The 18025-nt window shown below is 39.7% G+C and overlaps 1 protein-coding gene across 1 annotated transcript in view; it reads right to left on the reverse strand.

The window, feature by feature from the left end:
- Positions 1–2803, reverse strand: part of LOC139419798 (thromboxane A2 receptor) — a 48783-nt gene extending 45980 nt beyond the window's left edge. Inside the window, exon 1 of the mRNA XM_071169819.1 lies at positions 2749–2803. The gene's annotated coding sequence lies outside the window, so the exon portion shown is untranslated. The remainder of the gene's footprint in view (positions 1–2748) is intronic.
- Positions 2804–18025: the final 15222 nt, after the last annotated feature.

Here is an 18025-nt window from a genome sequence, read left to right on the forward strand (position 1 = left end):
TGTGTTCAGTGTATTAAAAGTAAATATGAACACGTACCACGCTGCACTTTGGTCGACTCCTTCTTCCAACAACCAAAATCGTTACAGACTGCCAAACAGAGCCAAATAGAGCCTAATAGAGCCAAATCGAGCCAAATAGAGCCAAACAGAGCCAAATTGAGCCAAACAGAGCCAAACAGAGCCAAATCGAGCCAAACAGAGCCAAATCGAGCCAAACAGAGCCAAACAGAGCCAAACAGAGCCAAATCGAGCCAAATAATGCCACACAGAGCCAAATAATGCCACACAGAGCCAAATAGTGCCACACAGAGCCAAATAGTGCCACACAGAGCCAAATAGTGCCACACAGAGCCAAATTGCCTATGCCGCTCGTTCATTGCTCATCCATATATTCAAATTTATATATTCTTATTCCATTCCTCGCCAAACCCATTGGCTCCATGTCATCTACAAGACCCTGCTAGGTAAAGTCCCCCCTTATCTCAGCTCGCTAGTCACCATAGCATCTCCCACCTGTAGCACACGCTCCAGCAGGTATATCTCTCTAGTCACCCCCAAAACCAATTCTTTCTTTGTCCGCCTCTCCTTCCAGTTCTCTGCTGCCAATGACTGGAACGAACTACAAAAATCTCTGAAACTGGAAACACTTATCTCCCTCACTAGCTTTAAGCACCAACTTTCAGAGCAGCTCACAGATTACTGCACCTGTACATAGCCCACCTATAATTTAGTCCAAACAACTACCTCTTTCCCTACTGTATTTAATTTATTTATTTATTCTGCTCCTTTGCACCCCATTATTTTTATTTCTACTTTGCACATTCTTCCATTGCAAATCTACAATTCCAGTGTTTTACTTGCTATATTGTATTTACTTTGCCACCATGGCCTTTTTTTTGCCTTATTTGCCTTACCTAATTTGCTCACATCGTATATAGACTTGTTTATACTGTATTATTGACTGTATGTTTGTTTTACTCCATGTGTAACTCTGTGTCGTTGTATCTGTCGAACTGCTTTGCTTTATCTTGGCCAGTTCGCAATTGTAAATGAGAACTTGTTCTCAACTTGCCTACCTGGTTAAATAAAGGTGAAATAAATAAATAAAATAAAACTTAGATTTGTGTGTATTAGGTAGTTGTTGTGGAATTGTTTGATTTCATGTTAGATATTTAGGTATGAGGCGGCAGGTAGTCTAGTGGTTAGAGCGTTGGACCAGTAACTGAAAGGTTGCTAGGTCGAATCCCTGTGCTAACAATGTGAAAATCTGCTGGTCTGCCCCTGAACATGGTAGTTAACCCACTGTTCCGAGGCCGTCATTGTAAATAAGAATTTGTTCTAAACAGACTTGCCTAGTTACATTTTTTTAAATAATGCCGCACTGTCGGAACTAGAAGCACAAGCATTTCGCTACACTCGCAATAACATCTGCTAAAAATGTGTATGTGACCAATAACATCTGTTAACCATGTGTATGTGACCAATAACATCTACTAACCATGTGTATGGGACCAATAACATCTGCTAACCATGTGTATGTGACCAATAACATCTACTAACCATGTGTATGGGACCAATAACATCTGCTAACCATGTGTATGTGACCAATAACATCTACTAACCATGTGTATGGGACCAATAACATCTGCTAACCATGTGTATGTGACCAATAACATCTGCTAACCATGTGTATGGGACCAATAACATCTGCTAACCATGTGTATGTGACCAATAAAATGTGATTTGATTTGAACAGAGCCAACTAATGCCAGACAGTGCTGTTTGCATTATAACACACAGTGCCAAGTGCACTTGGAAATCATCCTGTAATGGGATGAAAAGTATTTGGCCTGTCTTTGAAGCATGTTCTATCTAATCTCGTAGGCTTTGATAATGTCCGTAAAAGGACAAGAGACATTTGATGGAGGAATTCCTGCTGGGATGATGTGTTCACTTTATATTTCTGATGAAGTTTCTGAATCACCATTGAGACGGAAAAAAAACACAACCTCATTTGCAAGGTCGGCTCCACATCACGCATGATCCAAATCTGAAGAACTGGTGCTAGTGCATGTGAAACACATACATGTTTGACTCCAGGATTACATCGCAGGGACATCTCCATTTCAGGCCTTCTTCCTGAAAGCCACTGGATTGGACTGTTTCCCATTGATAAATACAACACATACTCCACACACTGTGTCATTCTGCTATTAGACCTGACCACCTTTCTCATTCCTTCTGTTATTGCTAGGCTGCACTGTTTCAGACTATGTAAACAGCCATGCAAATGTTCTTTGGCGTTTTACTGCTACAGTTAATAAGCCAAACAAATGTCATCGCCATCCACCACATAAATATGAGCAGGTACATTTGAACACAATTCAATCTCAGCCAGGATAATTCTGGGAAACAAAGTATTGTGTATTCCATCCTAAAGCAGAAACCTCAGACCTTAACGTTAACGTATATAGAAGTAGGGCTATTGAGCCGAAGGTTATCTGCGGTAACATGATATCTGCTAGTATCCTTCAGTATCCCCACAGTATCCTACAAGCAGAAACTCAATCTAGCAGCAAGAAGAGCTGCATTTTACATTAATGACATCATCAGCACAGAGCCTGCCTTTGCCGATTTAAAAATAGCCTATTTGAGATGCTTCAACTCCTCACGTAATCTTCCAGCCACTCATAAAACATATATGTAGATTCTACCACTGGGTCTGGATTCAGTGGAGCTTGTGTATACCGTATCTGTGTGGTTGCTTTGGCTGGCTCTTCCTCCCACGCAGTGTAGCACTGGGAACATTCCTCACAATCAACTTTTCCTCTTCCAGTTAAATACGTTTCTGGACAAGTCTGGGTGGGGAGGGATATGTTGTGTGTGTTTTTTCTCCCATCGCTTGTATGGCTCCCTGGGTGAACGACCCTTTCAGCCCCCCCTGCCCCCCCCAAAAACACCATTCTGCACTAACTGTAATTTTTACTCAGACATTTGGAACAACACAAATAAATAATAACGTAATTTAAAACTATATAAATATACAAATATATACAAAAATAAGATTCATAAATATCAAAAATAATTAACAAAGACAAATAGAAACAAATTGTATATAAATACAAATAGAAAAGAGAATTTAATTATTACCCTATTGCAAACAAAAAACACAAATAAAACTAAGTTGTACAAATCCTCTATGACACAAATACACAAATAGAATAACACACTTATAAAGAATAGAACCTGATTATTACACTATTGAACTTCAAACAAGAATCACACAAACTGAATTACACATCTAATTGCATTTGTACTGTACAAAGTTAGAGATGCGCTATTTGATAGATTCCCCTGCTCCCTAGCTCGGGCTTCCAGTGTGGAGACCTGAGGTCAACCTATCCCCGCCCCCCTACCTCGGGCTTCCAGTGGGGAGACATGAGGTCAACCTACCCCCGCCCCCCTACCCATCTCGTACTTCTGAGTGGGAGACCTTCCCAGAAAGTAGCCTGCCTAGCTCACAAACTAGAATCAGGGCTCCCACTCCGACAAGGTTAATTGACCCACAGTCCCACACGGTGACATGATATCATTGACGTGATGTGCAAATGAGCGATAGAAAACCGATCGCACAAATGTCACCATTCTTTATTTATTTTTTACAAATTGTGTGGGCGCCCCGTGCCGCCCCCGGCAAGATGCCGCCCTGGGCGCCTGCCCATGTCGCCAATACCTAAATCCACCACTGGTTTGTTTGAAGACAATAGCAACCTCTTCCCTGAAAGCTTTCACGGTGACAGCTGTAACTGTTACTGTAATTTTAGAGCCTGAACATGATCAATCATTTCCTTTCAAGTGAAGAGTCTGCTTCCCTTAAAAACATGCCATTATTAGTACATCAGAGTGACAATAATTTGTAGCTGTAGTAGTAAAATAAAGTCTCAGTGGCATCTGAGATAAATGGGTTGTCTTGATGCTGTGTTTCTAGTGGGCTCCTCCTATTGAAACTCCTCACAGTGTGAAATGTCATGGTGTTTAGGAGCTGCTCCTTTGTTTGTTTGCTTGTTTGTTTATTTGTTTGTTTGTGGATTATGTTTGTTTGTTTGTTTGTGGAATGTGAAGAAAAAAAATATGTTGACTATGTTGACTTTTTGTCTGTATTCTGTTTGGACCCGACTCAGAAAAGCGTAAGGCACTCCTAAATGGAACTCAATCCCTTCTTATGTACTTTTCTCTCCTTGAACATGAGGTAACACATGTCTCAGCCAGCTATTCGTTTGGGGTGGAGATCACTGAAATGAAGGTGTGTCCACAGATACGCCGCATTCTGACCTGGACTTAATTCCCTCATAATTCCACCCCCTCTACGCATGAGGAAACGATCAATTATGGTGGAACAAGATTAGCAACCTGTCGGTTTCAATTAGAACAACATCTAACATCTACTTTTCCAGATAGAAATAACACCGTTCTCCAAATAACACCATTCTCCAAATAACACCATTCTCCATGCACTGCAATTTACAAATGGATAAGAGGTATTGATTGATAAGAGCTGGGTAAATGAGTAAGTCGTTTCGATAAGGGGATTGTAAATATATAAATCTATTAGATCTATTTGGCCTTTTTATCTGGAGACAAATGTGAAACCAGGGCAGAAGACTGAAGAATATCCACACAACTTTCCCACAGTGACGTCTATGAAATGCTGTGCCATTATGCAGAATTTAAATTGTGTGGCTTTTTAATTTGAAGGGGTTAAACTTGGAGCCAAACGGGTACATGTGAGCATGTGATGACAGTCGCAACAAATTTCAACTTTGGGCCCTCTCTAATGTTTTAATTGTACAGTATACAGTATGTTTCCTTTTCTCAGTAGCTGTAACGCATCTCTTCTTCGTCGTCTGACGACGAATATGAAATATCGGACCAATGCGCAGCGTGGTAAGTGTCCATGTTAATTTATTAACTGAACACACAAAAACAAAACAACGAAGTGAATGGAAGAAACGAAACAGTTCCGCAAGGTGACATACACTAAACAGAAAACTACCCACAAATCATAGTGGGAACACAGGCTACCTAAGTATGGTTCTCAATCAGAGACAACGATTGTCAGCTGCCTCTGATTGGGAACCATACCAGACCAAAAGCAGAAATACAACACATAGAACAAAAACATTGAATGCCCACCCCAACTCACGCCCTGACCAAGCATAGCAACCAATAGAAACATACAAAAGGAACTAAGGTCAGGACGTGACAGTAGCCTTTTCTCACGTTTCTAAATTAAGCCTGTAACACAACAAAATGTGGAAAAAGTCAAAGGGTTGAATAGTTTCTGAAGGCACTGCACTTCAGGTTGTTAGTAGCACTGTAAATATACACTCACACTAGAGACAACACTCCAATGCAGTTACTAATATTCTCACACAGCAAGAGCAGGGGAGGGAAAAGAGAGAGTACGCTAAGAGAAGGAGAGAATAGAGTGTACACTGACATAGGGAGAGAAAGGATAGAGTGTAGGCTGACAGAGGGAGAGAAAAGAGAGAGTGCACGCTGAGAGAGGGAGAAAAAGCCTCAGTCTATTGAGAGGTGTTGAGGGGAGAAATGTAAAATGAGTGTAGCCAAAGAGAGGTAGCAAGAAAGAAACAACTGCAGAGGCAGAGGTAGAGAAATATAGAGAGGGAACGAGAGCTAGAAAGAGAGGCAGTGTTACCAATGGCCCTCTCTCTCTCTAACATGATCCAAGTTTAATGGGAGCCATCAGTCAGTGGTGTCGCTGAGCCTGAACACAGACAGAGGAAGGAGAGAGGAGAGGAGAGAGGGAGGGAGGGAGGGAGGGAAAGAGGGAAGAAGAGACAGATTGATGCAGAAAGCCTCAGCAAGGATACATAAACAGTACTGAAGATACATATTTATTTTATTGCCCTTGACTGCTGGGAGACAGACAAACTGGTCTCTTAAGGATCGGACCCTTCATCTCAATTCCCGCCTAAAATGACATTCCCAAATCTAACTGCCTGTAGCTCAAGACCTGAAGCAAGGACATGCATATTCCTGATACTATTTGAAAGGAAACACTTTGAAATTTGTGGAAATGTGAAATTAATGTAGGATAATATAACAAATTAGATGTGGTATAAGATTTTTTTTAAATAAATGAAATTAAAATGAAATTAAACACAAAAGAAAGGCCATAAAATGACCTAGGATGCTGAGTGTAATTTAGATATTGTCCACAAGAGGGCAGTAGTGTGTGTGCAAAGTTCCAGACTGATACTTTCTCCCTGGTGTATCCCTGTTGTCCCTCAGGAGTTTGCCCAAATGTACCCAAGTGACCGAATTGGTCAATTGATACATTTCCAAGTACATAACTATCGAGATCATACACAAATGCTATGGTAATAAAACATTTAAAGTTTACACAATCCCAGGAATGTCACATGATGGATCACTAGCTTCCTTACTAGCTTCCTTACTAACCTTCACACCTCTCAATGGCCGGGCGGGGTTGGCTATGGAGCCAGAGACAGCAAAGGGGTCAGACTAGAGAAGCCAGTTCCTACATTTGAATGAGTGGGGGTATAGAGGACCTAAATGTAGTTTCATTGAAGTTTGCTCCCACAGGTCATGTTACTCTTTACCACTATTGAGGATGGGTTACAACTCAAGTTTAATATTACTTATTTTATTTAAGCTTTATTTTAGCAGGGGGTGAGCCCTGCATCAATACTGTTCAGAGGAGACAGTGTGAGTCAGGTCTTAATGGTCGAATTGCTGTAAAGAAACAACTACTAAAGGATACCAATAAGAAGAAGAGACTTGTTAGGGCCAAGAAACACAAGCAATGGGCATTAGACCGGTGGAAATGTGTCCTTTGGTCCAGAGTTCAAATTGGAGAATTTTGGTCTTTGTGAGACGCAGTGTGGGTGAACTGATGATCTCCACATGTGTGTTTCCCACTGTAAAGCATGGAGGAGTAGGTGTTATGGTGTGGGGGTGCTTTGCTGGTGACACTGTCTGTGATATATTTAGAATTCAAGGCACACTTAACCAGCATGGCTACCACAGCATTCTGCAGCGATATGCCATCCCATCTGGTTTACTCTTGGTGGGACGATCATTTGTTTTTCAACAGGACAATGACCCAACACACCTCCAGGCTGTGTAAGGGCTATTTGACCAAGAAGGAGAGTGATGGAGTGCTGCATCAGATGATCTGACCTCCACAATCACCGACCTCAACCATATTGAGATGGTTTGGGATGAGTCGAACCGCAAAGTGAAGGAAAAGAAGCCTACAAGTTGGAAAAGCATTCCAGGTGAAAGCATTCCAGGTGAAGTTGAGAGAATGCCAAGAGTGTGCAATGCTGTCATCAAGGCAAAGGGTGGCTGCTTTGAATAATCTAAAATCTAAAATATATTTTGATTTGTTTAACACTTTTTTGGTGTCATGCACAAAGTAGATGTCCTAAACGACTTGCCGACTTGCCAAAACTATAGTTTGTTAACATGAAATTTGTGGAGTGGTTGAAAAACAAGTTTTAATGATTCCAACCTAGGTGTATGTAAACTTCCGACTTCAACTGTATATATAAATCAAAGACAAATATCTTAAATGAATATGCAATCATTTAAACAACTGGATTAGCATGAGAAGAGAACGTTATTTTTAGATCAGGAAGTAAAATACGTTTTATATTCTCCTTCCAATCTTTCACTCGCGCAGGACTCCTTGTGTCACTCTCCCGGTCAATTTCTGCAATAATCTCATCCAAATGTGTATACTTGAAGTTCGATTTAGCGTTTATACTCTTAGTAGCCATGTTGTACTTTTTTACGTTTTGAGAAAAGTTTGTAGTGGAAAACGATCACCTTGCATAATGTAAACTCCCCTGTGTCCTGTTGATTTTCAATGGACAATGAATTGTGTTGTGCACAGCCATAGGACAATTGCAGATACTCCTACAAAAGGCCATCGCATACTCATGTAAAGCCCAGCTCATTGGCTATCTAGCTAGCTATGTTCCGAAACAATAGTTGGTCATTGGACCAGGAGATTGTCAATCAAGTTAACACCACCTGTCTCATTGGTGCGTAATGATATCTGTCCTTCAAGGGCTAATAAACATGTTGTGTAGCCAATACTTAATGTAGAATGCTGAAACAATGTTTGGTTGCCTTCTAGAGTGTCTGAGGATTGCACAGAAAGCCAACTTGACCGGGTGAAACAAAGTTTAGATTTCATAGATTTTGTTTTAAGTAGAAAGAGTCGAAATTCATGCGAAACGCTGTACAAAACATGGATCATGTTAGGATATAGAAATTGATTTTATCAAACAAAACTATGCTACATTTTTATCTCTGGGACCCTCAGGATGACAAATCGGAGCAAGATTTCTGAATGTAAGTACATGATTTATTGTCAGAGGTGAATGTATCAAACCAGTTGCTGTGATAAAAGTGTTTTGCTGTTGTGCACTATCCTCAAACAATAGCATGGTATTTTTCTGCTGTAATAGCTACTGTAAATTGGAAACTACAGTCAGATTAACAATCATTTAGCTTTCTGACCATATAAGACATGTCTATTTGGGCTTTGGTTAACAACACCATTCTAATCAAATATCGCATATTGAGCAGCAGGGGTGGGATCAAGTCATTGTTTTTCAAGTCACAAGTAAGTCTCCAGTCTTAGCACTCAAGTCCCAAGTCAAGTCCCAAGTCAAGACAGGCAAGGCCGAGTCAAGTCTCAAGTCAAGACAGGCAAGGCCGAGTCAAGTCTCAAGTCAAGACAGGCAAGGCCGAGTCAAGTCTCAAGTCCTAAACTTTGAGTTTCGAGTCCTAAACAAGTCATAATGTGCTCTTCACCTGGGTGCAATGATCTCGTTCCCGCACTGACTGACTGTGTGCAGGCTCATTGATTTAACGTTAGCCAACATGCTACACTAGCAAAGTTATGAATGATATAGCTGTCGGCTATATTAGCCACGATTTAACATTCTTGTGCAGCTTCAAATGTCGAACAAAGTTGGAAGTTGTTGCGCCTCAGTCTGTCATTTTCTTCCCGCTTGTTTTACAAGTTGCAATCCATTTTTTGGTTGATACAGCGTAGTCTTTATATCCGAAAATAATAATTTTAGGTATCATCTATCCAATGTCTCCATCTGAATTCACACGCCGACGTTCCTCTGCACTGCCACGCGCAACTTCTTCTCAGCTGGCACAATTTAATTGGCTGCTGTCCGATTCAATGTCCGATGTAATCCGTTAAATGAAGAGTTGATGCGCTGCACACTTTTTAATAGCATCATTTTTAATATTTGGGCTTGAGGAGGGTATCAAGTCAGTTTAAGTCAAAAGGCTCAAGTCCAAGTTAAGTCCGATTTCGGGACAGTGATGCAGAGAGAGAGGGAATAACAGCTAGAAAGAGAGAGGGAATGACAGCTAGAAAGAGAGAGGGAATGACAGCTAGAAAGAGAGAGGGAATGACAGCTAGAAAGAGAGAGGGAGAGTTAAAGGTGGCCCTCTCTCTCTAACATGATCCAACTTTAATGGGAGCCATAAGTCAGTGGCGTCGCCGATCTTGGACACAGACAGAGGAATGAGGGAAGAGAGGAGAGAGGGAGGGAGGGAAGGAGGGAGGAAGAGACAGTTTGATGCAGCTTGCAGCCGCAAGGTCACATACTGTAAACAGTACTGACATGGAGTATATGCAGATTCATTTTGGCTCTTCCCCTTGACTGCTAAGAGACAGACAAACTGCTCTTCCCCTTGACTGCTAGGAGACAGACAAACAGCTCTTCCCCTCGACTGCTAGGAGACACACAAACTGCTCTTCCCATTGACTGCTAGGAGACAGACAAACAGCTCTTCCCCTTGACTGCTAGGAGACACACAAACAGCTCTCCCCCTTAACTGCTAGGAGACAGACAAACAGCTCTTCCCCTTAAGGAGACACTTAAACACAGCTCTCAGCAAGCCCTTCAAAAGGAGTTCCATAAGTAACCATAATGATGGATGCAGATAAAAAAAACATGCAACAATTTCAACGATTTCAGTGATTTACAGTTCATATAAGAACATTTGTCAATTGAAATAAATTCATTAGGAACTAATCTGTGGATTTCACATTAATGGGCAGGGGTGCAGCCACTGGGGAGCCAGGCCCAGCCAGTCAGAATGAGTTTTTCCACACAAAAAAGGCTTTATTACAGCTGTCTGGGTGGCAGGTCTCAGATGATCCTGCAGGTGAAGAAGCCAGATGTGGAGGCCCTGGACTGGCGTGGTTACACATGGTCTGCGGTTGTGAGGCCGGTTCGACGTACTGCCAAATTCTCTAAAACAGCATTGGAGGCGGCTTATGGTAGAGAAATGAACATTACATTCTCTGCCAATAGCTCCACAACACAAGGTGCACCTGTGTAATGACCATGCTGTTTAATCAGCTTATTGATATGCCACACCTGTCAGGTGGATGGATTATCTTGGCAAAGGAGAAATGCTTACTAACAGGGATGTAAACAGGCTGTATCACATCCGGCCGGGATTGGGAGTCCAGTAGGACGGCGCACAATTGGCCCAGCGTCATCCGGGTTTGACCCGAGTAGGCCGTCATTGTAAATAATAATTTGTTCTTAAATGTCTTGCCTAGTTAAATAAAGGTTAAATAAAATGTAAAAAATAAAAAATAATTTGTGCACAAAATTTGAGTGAAATCCGCTTTTGTGAGTGTGGAAGATTTCTGCAATCTTTGATTTCAGCTCATGAAACATGGGACCAACACTTTACATGGTGCATGGCGTTTCTATTTTTGATCAGTATAGATACGTAGCCACACATTCAATTGAAGTTTCTGACTACAGACTACTAATGTTTTATCAATTAATGTAACGGCGCTGGTCTATCATAAGGCACTGTACAATAATGTCTTAAAATGTGTATTTTCTTACATAATGCGTCTTCAGTCTTTGCAGACTAACATAACTAAATCTGATTTACCATTTGTTCACGAAGAAATGATGTGAATATCATCGGGGTTTCAACAGTACCGCTGTGAATCTATGACAAAATAATACAATTCACAAATCTATTCTACAGTGTATCCAGGAGATGGCAGCTAAGCCATGTGGATGCGAGAGAGAGAGCTATTCTTATGATAAAGGCCACTGCTGTCTCCTCACTGATGTTTCTGATGCATGAGAGATCTAGTGAGAGATAGCTAATCGCTTGCTTCTCATATTAAACATTATTATAACACACAAAACTACCAAGTTATAAAATAAATGCCCTCTAACATTAGGTGATTTCAAGCCATAAAACATTTGAAGCATATCATCCAACAGCGATATATTTTACTTTAAGATCGTCTCTCCACAGTCTCAGTCTATAGGGACTGAGTGATATGATTATGTGGATCTGTTAGAGAACGTGCACAGTATGAGACAATGTATCACATGTAGCCTATGGAATGAAAGTTAACAACCCATCCCTCATGTTGAGGGCTCCCGAGTGGCGCAGAGGTCTAAGGCACTGCATCTCAGTGCAAGAGGTGTCACACAGTCCCTTGTTTGATTCCAGGCTGTATCACATCCGGCAGTGATTGATTCCAATCATTCCCAGCCTGGTGCAGGTCTACAATTTTGTTTCTGGTGTCCTTTGACAACTCTTTGGTCTTGGCCATAGTGGAGTTTGGAGTGTGACTGTTTGAGGTTGTGGACAGGTGTCTTTTATACTGATAACAAGTTAAAACAGGTGTCATTAATACAGGTAACGAGTGGAGGATAGAAGAGCCTCTTAAAGAACAAGTTACAGGTCTGTGAGAGCCAGAAATCTTGCTTGTTTTGTAGGTGACCAAATACTTATTTTCCACCATAATTTGCAAATAAATTCATAAAAAATCCTACAATGTGATTTTCTGGATATTTTTTCCTCATTTTGTCTGTCATAGTTGAAGTGTACCTATGATGAAAATTACAGGCCTCTCTCTTCTTTTTAAGTGGGAGAACTTGCACAATTGGTGGCTGACTAAATACTTTTTTGACCCACTGTAAACATCTAAATGGCAAGTTATTTATTTTTTCAATTTCTGAATATCATGCTACCACATAGGCCTACTGCAGAGAAACCCCATAATGCAGCATTCGAAACGCCTTGGCAAATAGATAACCTCCAAAAAATTGCACAACATGAGGCCTTTTCCGGTTGGTCCCTTTCCCAGGCCTGATTGGATTGATTTGTCATTTGCAACAGAAAGCTCGGCCACGGGGCTGTGGATAATCCAATTTATCGCTTTGCCATTTATTACACATTTCTCCTCCTTTTGGGTCCAGTGTCACATCGATTCTTTGATCGCTTGCTTAGCTAGGTCCTAACAAGCTTCCAATCTGAACCCCTGCATAAGTACCATCCTACTTCCCTAGCTCGGCTGTCTCTGGGCTTGTCATTGACTTCAGCAGCCGCTTCTGTTGAATAAGACAATTACTACCAGTATACTTGAAGTAGTGTGTCATATTAACTGTATTACACTCTTCTAGGAGATTTCCAGAACCTAATAATGTAGATAATAATGTTGGAGTAACATACTCTGTGTTCCAACAGACTGATCTTTCATATGACAGGCATAACTGATTACCATGTCTTATTACAAGCAACTTAGCATACGCCTGTGGAAACTTAAAGGCCTATAGTATTTCCTGAATGAATCATAAAAAAGTTAAACATTTCAGTCTTGACGGACATTTTCCTTTTTCATAATAAGGTTATGACATTTTTGTGTGAATGCTAAACGTGTAATCTTTTAATGAAAGTTGTAACAACACACAGGGTTGGCTAATGAGAGGCTTTGAAGCCACGCCATTTTGGTACTCCTTACAAGGAGCAGTCCTTCATATGAATGCATTGAATCTACAGTATTTTGATAAATTGTTTCAAGGAAGAAATATGACATATTTTGGTATTTTTTTGTTGTATTGAAGACAGTATTATTAATACTCAAAAAATAAATAATTGTAGGAATAAGTTTTTATACAGTCTGCACTTTAACCTCATTGCCTTTGTATCATTACAAATCTAAAGTGCTGGAGTACAGAGCCAAAACAACAATAAATGTGTCACTGTCCCAATACTTTTGGAGCTCACTGTATATACTGCATACAGTGCCTTCAGAAAGTATACCCCTTGACTTCTTCCACAATCTGTTGTGTTACAAGGTTTAAAATGGATTTATATAGTCTGCAATGTCAAAGTGGAAGAAATATTCTAACATTTTGTAAAGAATTAATGGGAAATAAAACACTAATATATCTGGATTAAATAAGTATTCAAATATGTTCAATTTAATACTTTTTAAATTCAGGCTGTAACACAACAAAATGTGGAAAAAGTCAAGCAGCGTGAATACTTTCTGAAGGCACTGTACCAACTTCTCTGTTTCTAAATTAGGACATGAGCAAATATAGGGAAAAAGTGATTCACAGGACAATTATGGATCTGTAGGGAGACTAATTGATTTGAATGACCATTAAGTGGTGAATTTTACACTTAACAAGTAGGGGTTTCAAATGTAATGGGTGTTCACATTGTAAATCTATTTATACCATGGCATTGTTGAATACTCATTTCTGATTGGCTTGAAGGGCATTCTAGAAGCGTGCATTATTTCCCTATAACGGCCATTATATTTGCACGGTAGAATTCATTGGCTATAGTTCTTAAATGTTCTGTTTGAGCTGCTTTTGAAAGCAAAAGTCGAATTGAAAACATTATTGGCATTGTTGAATTACATTTTCATAATAGCAAGCTAGGACTGATGGTTTGGTTAGTTAAACTAGCAAATATTTTGGTTTGATTACCAAGGCAACTATTGTCGCTATCTAGTAAACTTGCTAGCTACTTCAGTGGATGTTGAACACATTTATACCTGCAAATGAACACATTTGTAGCGGTACATTTTTTCAATTATAGCCATGGTATAAAAGGGATAATCAACTTGGGGCTCTATGCGTTCTCTGGAAAACAATGCAACTCTGTGAAAGGTGAGTTTCATGTCGTTCATTATTTTCCAGAGAACGCAGAGAGCCCCAAGTTGATTATACCTTACATGGTTTGTCAGATGTTGTGGATGCATGGTGCAAGCCCACAGTGGTTCTCAGTGAAATGGAGTAGGTAGGTCTACAGATGTTTTTAACACATTTTAACTTCTTATGGCTGGGGGCTGTATTGAGTAGCTTGGATGAATAAGGTGCCCAGAGGTGCCCAGAGTAAACGGCCTGCTCCTCAGTCCCACTTGTTAATATATGCATATTAGTATTGGATAGAAAACACTCTGAAGTTTCTAAACTGTTTGAATGATGTCTGTGAGTATAACAGAACTCATATAGCATGCAAAAACCTGAGAAAAAATCCAAACAGGAAGTGGGAAATCTGAGGTTTGTCAATTTTCAACTCAGCCCCTATCGAATACACAGTGGGATATGGGTCAAGTTAAACTTCCTAAGGCTTCCACTAGATGTCAACCGTCTTTAGAATCTAGAATGAGGCTTCTACTGTGATGTGGGGCTGAATGAGAGGGGAATGAGTCAGGTGTCTGGCAGAGAGCTACGTGCTGGTCATTCGCATTTCACATGAGAGCGACCTGCGTTACATTGCTTTTCTACAGAAATGGGAATTCTCTGGTTGGAACGTTATTGAAGATTTATGATAAAAACATCCTAAAGATTGATTCTATACTGAGTTTCAAATGTTTCTACGACCTGTAATATAACTTTTTGAACTTTTCGTCAGACGTTCGGCTGGACCTGCACGCGCGTTTGGATTTGTGTACGAAACGCCCTTACAAAAATTGCTATTTGGACATAAATGATGGACATTATCGAACAAATCAAACATTTATTGTGGAACTGGGATTCCTGGGAGTGCATTCTGATGAAGATCATCAAAGGTAAGTGAATATTTATAATGTTATTTCTGATTTCTGTTGACTCCGTCATGGCGGATAAATTAATTTGTTTTCTGAGCGCCGTTCTCAGATTATTGCAGTTTTCTTTTTCCGTAAATCTTTTTTGAAATCTGACACAGCGGTTGCATTAACTTCTTAAGGTATAGGGGGCAGCATTTTCAATTTTGGATAAATAGCATGCCCAATTTCAACTTCCTTCTACTCATGCCAAGAATATAAGATATGCATATTATTAATACATTTGGATAGAAAACCGTCTGAAGATTCTAAAACTGTTTGAATCATGTCTGTGATTCAAACAGTTTTTGTCTTTTTTGAGGTCTCTGTCTGTTCAGTGAGATCTCATTGGGAAACTATCTTTTTTAGGAACTTGTTTTCAGTTCCTACCACTTCCACTGGATGTCACCAGTCTTTGGAATTTGGTTAAGGTTATTCCTTTGTGCAATGAAGAAGTACGGCCATCTAGGAACTGCGTAACACTGTTGAGAGTTGCGCAAGACTTGAAAAGTAGCTTGGTTTGTTGTCTTCCTGTATTGAACACAGATAGACCTGTCTTCAATTTGATCGATTATTAACGTTTAAAAATACCTAAAGTTGTATTACAAAAGTAGTTTGAAATGTTTTGACAAAGTTTACAGGCAACTTTTGAAATATTTTGTAGTGACGTTGCACAATTTGGAAGCTATTTTTTTCTGGATCAAACTCGCCAAATAAATGGACATTTTGGATATATATGGACAAAATTAATCGAACAAAAGGACCAATTGTGATGTTTATATTAGAGTGCCAACAAAAGAAGCTTGTCAAAGGTAAGCCATGTTTTATATTTTATTTCTGTGTTTTGTGTAGCGCCTGCAGGGTTGAAATATGCTACCCTCTTTGTTTACTGTTGTGCTATCATCAGATAATAGCTTCTTATGCTTTTGCCGAAAAGCCTTTTTAAAATCTGACACGTGGCTGGATTCACAACGAGTGTAGCTTTAATTTAGTATCTTACATGTGTGATTTAACGAAAGTTTGATTTTTATATCATTTTATTTGAATTTGCCGCTCTGCATTTTACCTGGCTTTTGGCCAAGTGGGACGCAAGCGTCCCCTATACCATAAGAAGTTAAGGAGAAGTATAGCTATAATTCCATATGTAACACTTACATTTTCATCAACATTTATGATGAGTATTTCTGTAAATTGATGTGGCTATGCAAAACCACTGGATGTTTTAGGAACTACTGAACGTAATGTGCCAATGTAAACTCAGATCTTTTGCTATAAATATGACCTTTATCAAACAAAACATACGTGCATTGTGTAACATGAAGTCCTATGAGTGTCATCTGATGAAGATCATCAAAGGTTAGTGATTAATTTTATCTCTATTTGTGCTTTTTGTGACTCCTATCTTTGGCTGGAAAAATGGCTGTGATTTTCTGTGGCTTGGTGGTGACCTAACATAATCGTTTGTGGTGTTTTCGCTGTAAATACTTGTATGCTTGAGGAATTTTAATTATGAGATTTTTGTTGTTTTGAATTTGGTGCCCTGCACTTTCACTGGCTGTTGTCATATCGATCCCGTTAATGGGATTTCAGCCCTGAGAAGTTTTAAACAACCTGTTATGTCTGCTACTTGAGATAATTTATGTTTTACTGGGCTATAGGTTGATGTACAGATTAGTGCAGATACATGTGTTCACAAAAAAAGATGCAAATACCACTTAATTTATCTGATTTTGTCTTGTCACAATAAGCTCCCACACAGCCATGACTTACAAAAAGTGGAGGAAGAAACAAACAAGAGTGTCTTAATCAGTAACACATATGATTTAACAATGTTTACGAACACAACACGGCATAAAGGAACAGTGACTATTGGTACAGTAGCATGTCTTCCTGGAAGAAAGACCGCTTAATGTACTATGCGCCTAGCCTGTACTCTGTGACCTGAAGATGTAGTCCTTCCTTTCAAATACTATAATTAAGTATTAGCATTTATTTATTATTTGTTGTTATAATGTGTGTACTATTACCATACACAGAAGGTCTAATTAACTGTACTTAAATCTGGGCAATAGTTGGGCAAAGATGAATAAAACGACATAAGAGCACAAATTCAGACAACATTTTTTTAATACAAAGTCAACATATCTACATACACAGTGGTTTTTAACCAATCATTGTTTCAGTTAGAAGTAACAGTTTGAAAGCGATAGCACTTGGCCCTCATACAAAGAAAAACTATTTTGATTGAGCTTAGGTTTTTTATCTTTTTGTTGGCTGTTGTACGTATAGGTTCTATTATTTTATAGTAATTTTTCTCTTTTGTTAATTTCCCCACCTCGGTCGAACATTCCAGTAGATTTGGCTGCTATTGTTGTCAAAAGTCTGGCATCTTAACATGAAGTCAAAGAGTAACACATGGCACAAACTTCCAAAGATGTCCAGTCTTGTTTTTTGTCATTGGCCCTTAACCAGTCTTTGAATTCAGTCATAAAAAAAGTCCTAATTTCAAGATAATTTCAAGATTTGTTCATATGAAAAGGTCTGCGATTCCCACTTGAAAAGGATATGCTGGAAATGTCTTTGTTGTTTCGTCTTCCTTCGTCCTAGTCTTTGCATCACACGGCTCCTTCTCATTCAGTCCTGACTCATTCTGCATCCCGTAACAAAACATAAAAATAATAATAAGAATGAACACAGTATGGTACTAGGTTCTTACAGTATAATGAACCCTCTTACATCATGTCATGATTCAGGGTCAGTGGTAGTGTACTGTAGTACTTTGCCCTTAATGGCTGTGTCATCGCACTATGGCCAGTTGCTAAGTAGTAGAGAAAATCTCTTGTTTCTCTCTATGACTGCCAATGGACAATCCACTTCTTGTCTTTTTAGGCAGTTGGGAACTAGCACTTCTCCTTTTTTGGGGATGGAAAGATAGAGCTTTTGTTTTGGAAAGGAATAGTCCTTTGGTTGCCGTTTCCCAGCCCTGTTCACTTTGGGGCCAGAGAGCAGGCGCCATTTTGATTGCAAGAAGCCTGTGCTGAGGCAAAAGTTATGGGTCGTCATTGA

The sequence above is a fragment of the Oncorhynchus clarkii genome, chromosome 1 (genome assembly GCF_045791955.1).
Source record: "Oncorhynchus clarkii lewisi isolate Uvic-CL-2024 chromosome 1, UVic_Ocla_1.0, whole genome shotgun sequence".
NCBI classification, from domain to species: domain Eukaryota; kingdom Metazoa; phylum Chordata; class Actinopteri; order Salmoniformes; family Salmonidae; genus Oncorhynchus; species Oncorhynchus clarkii.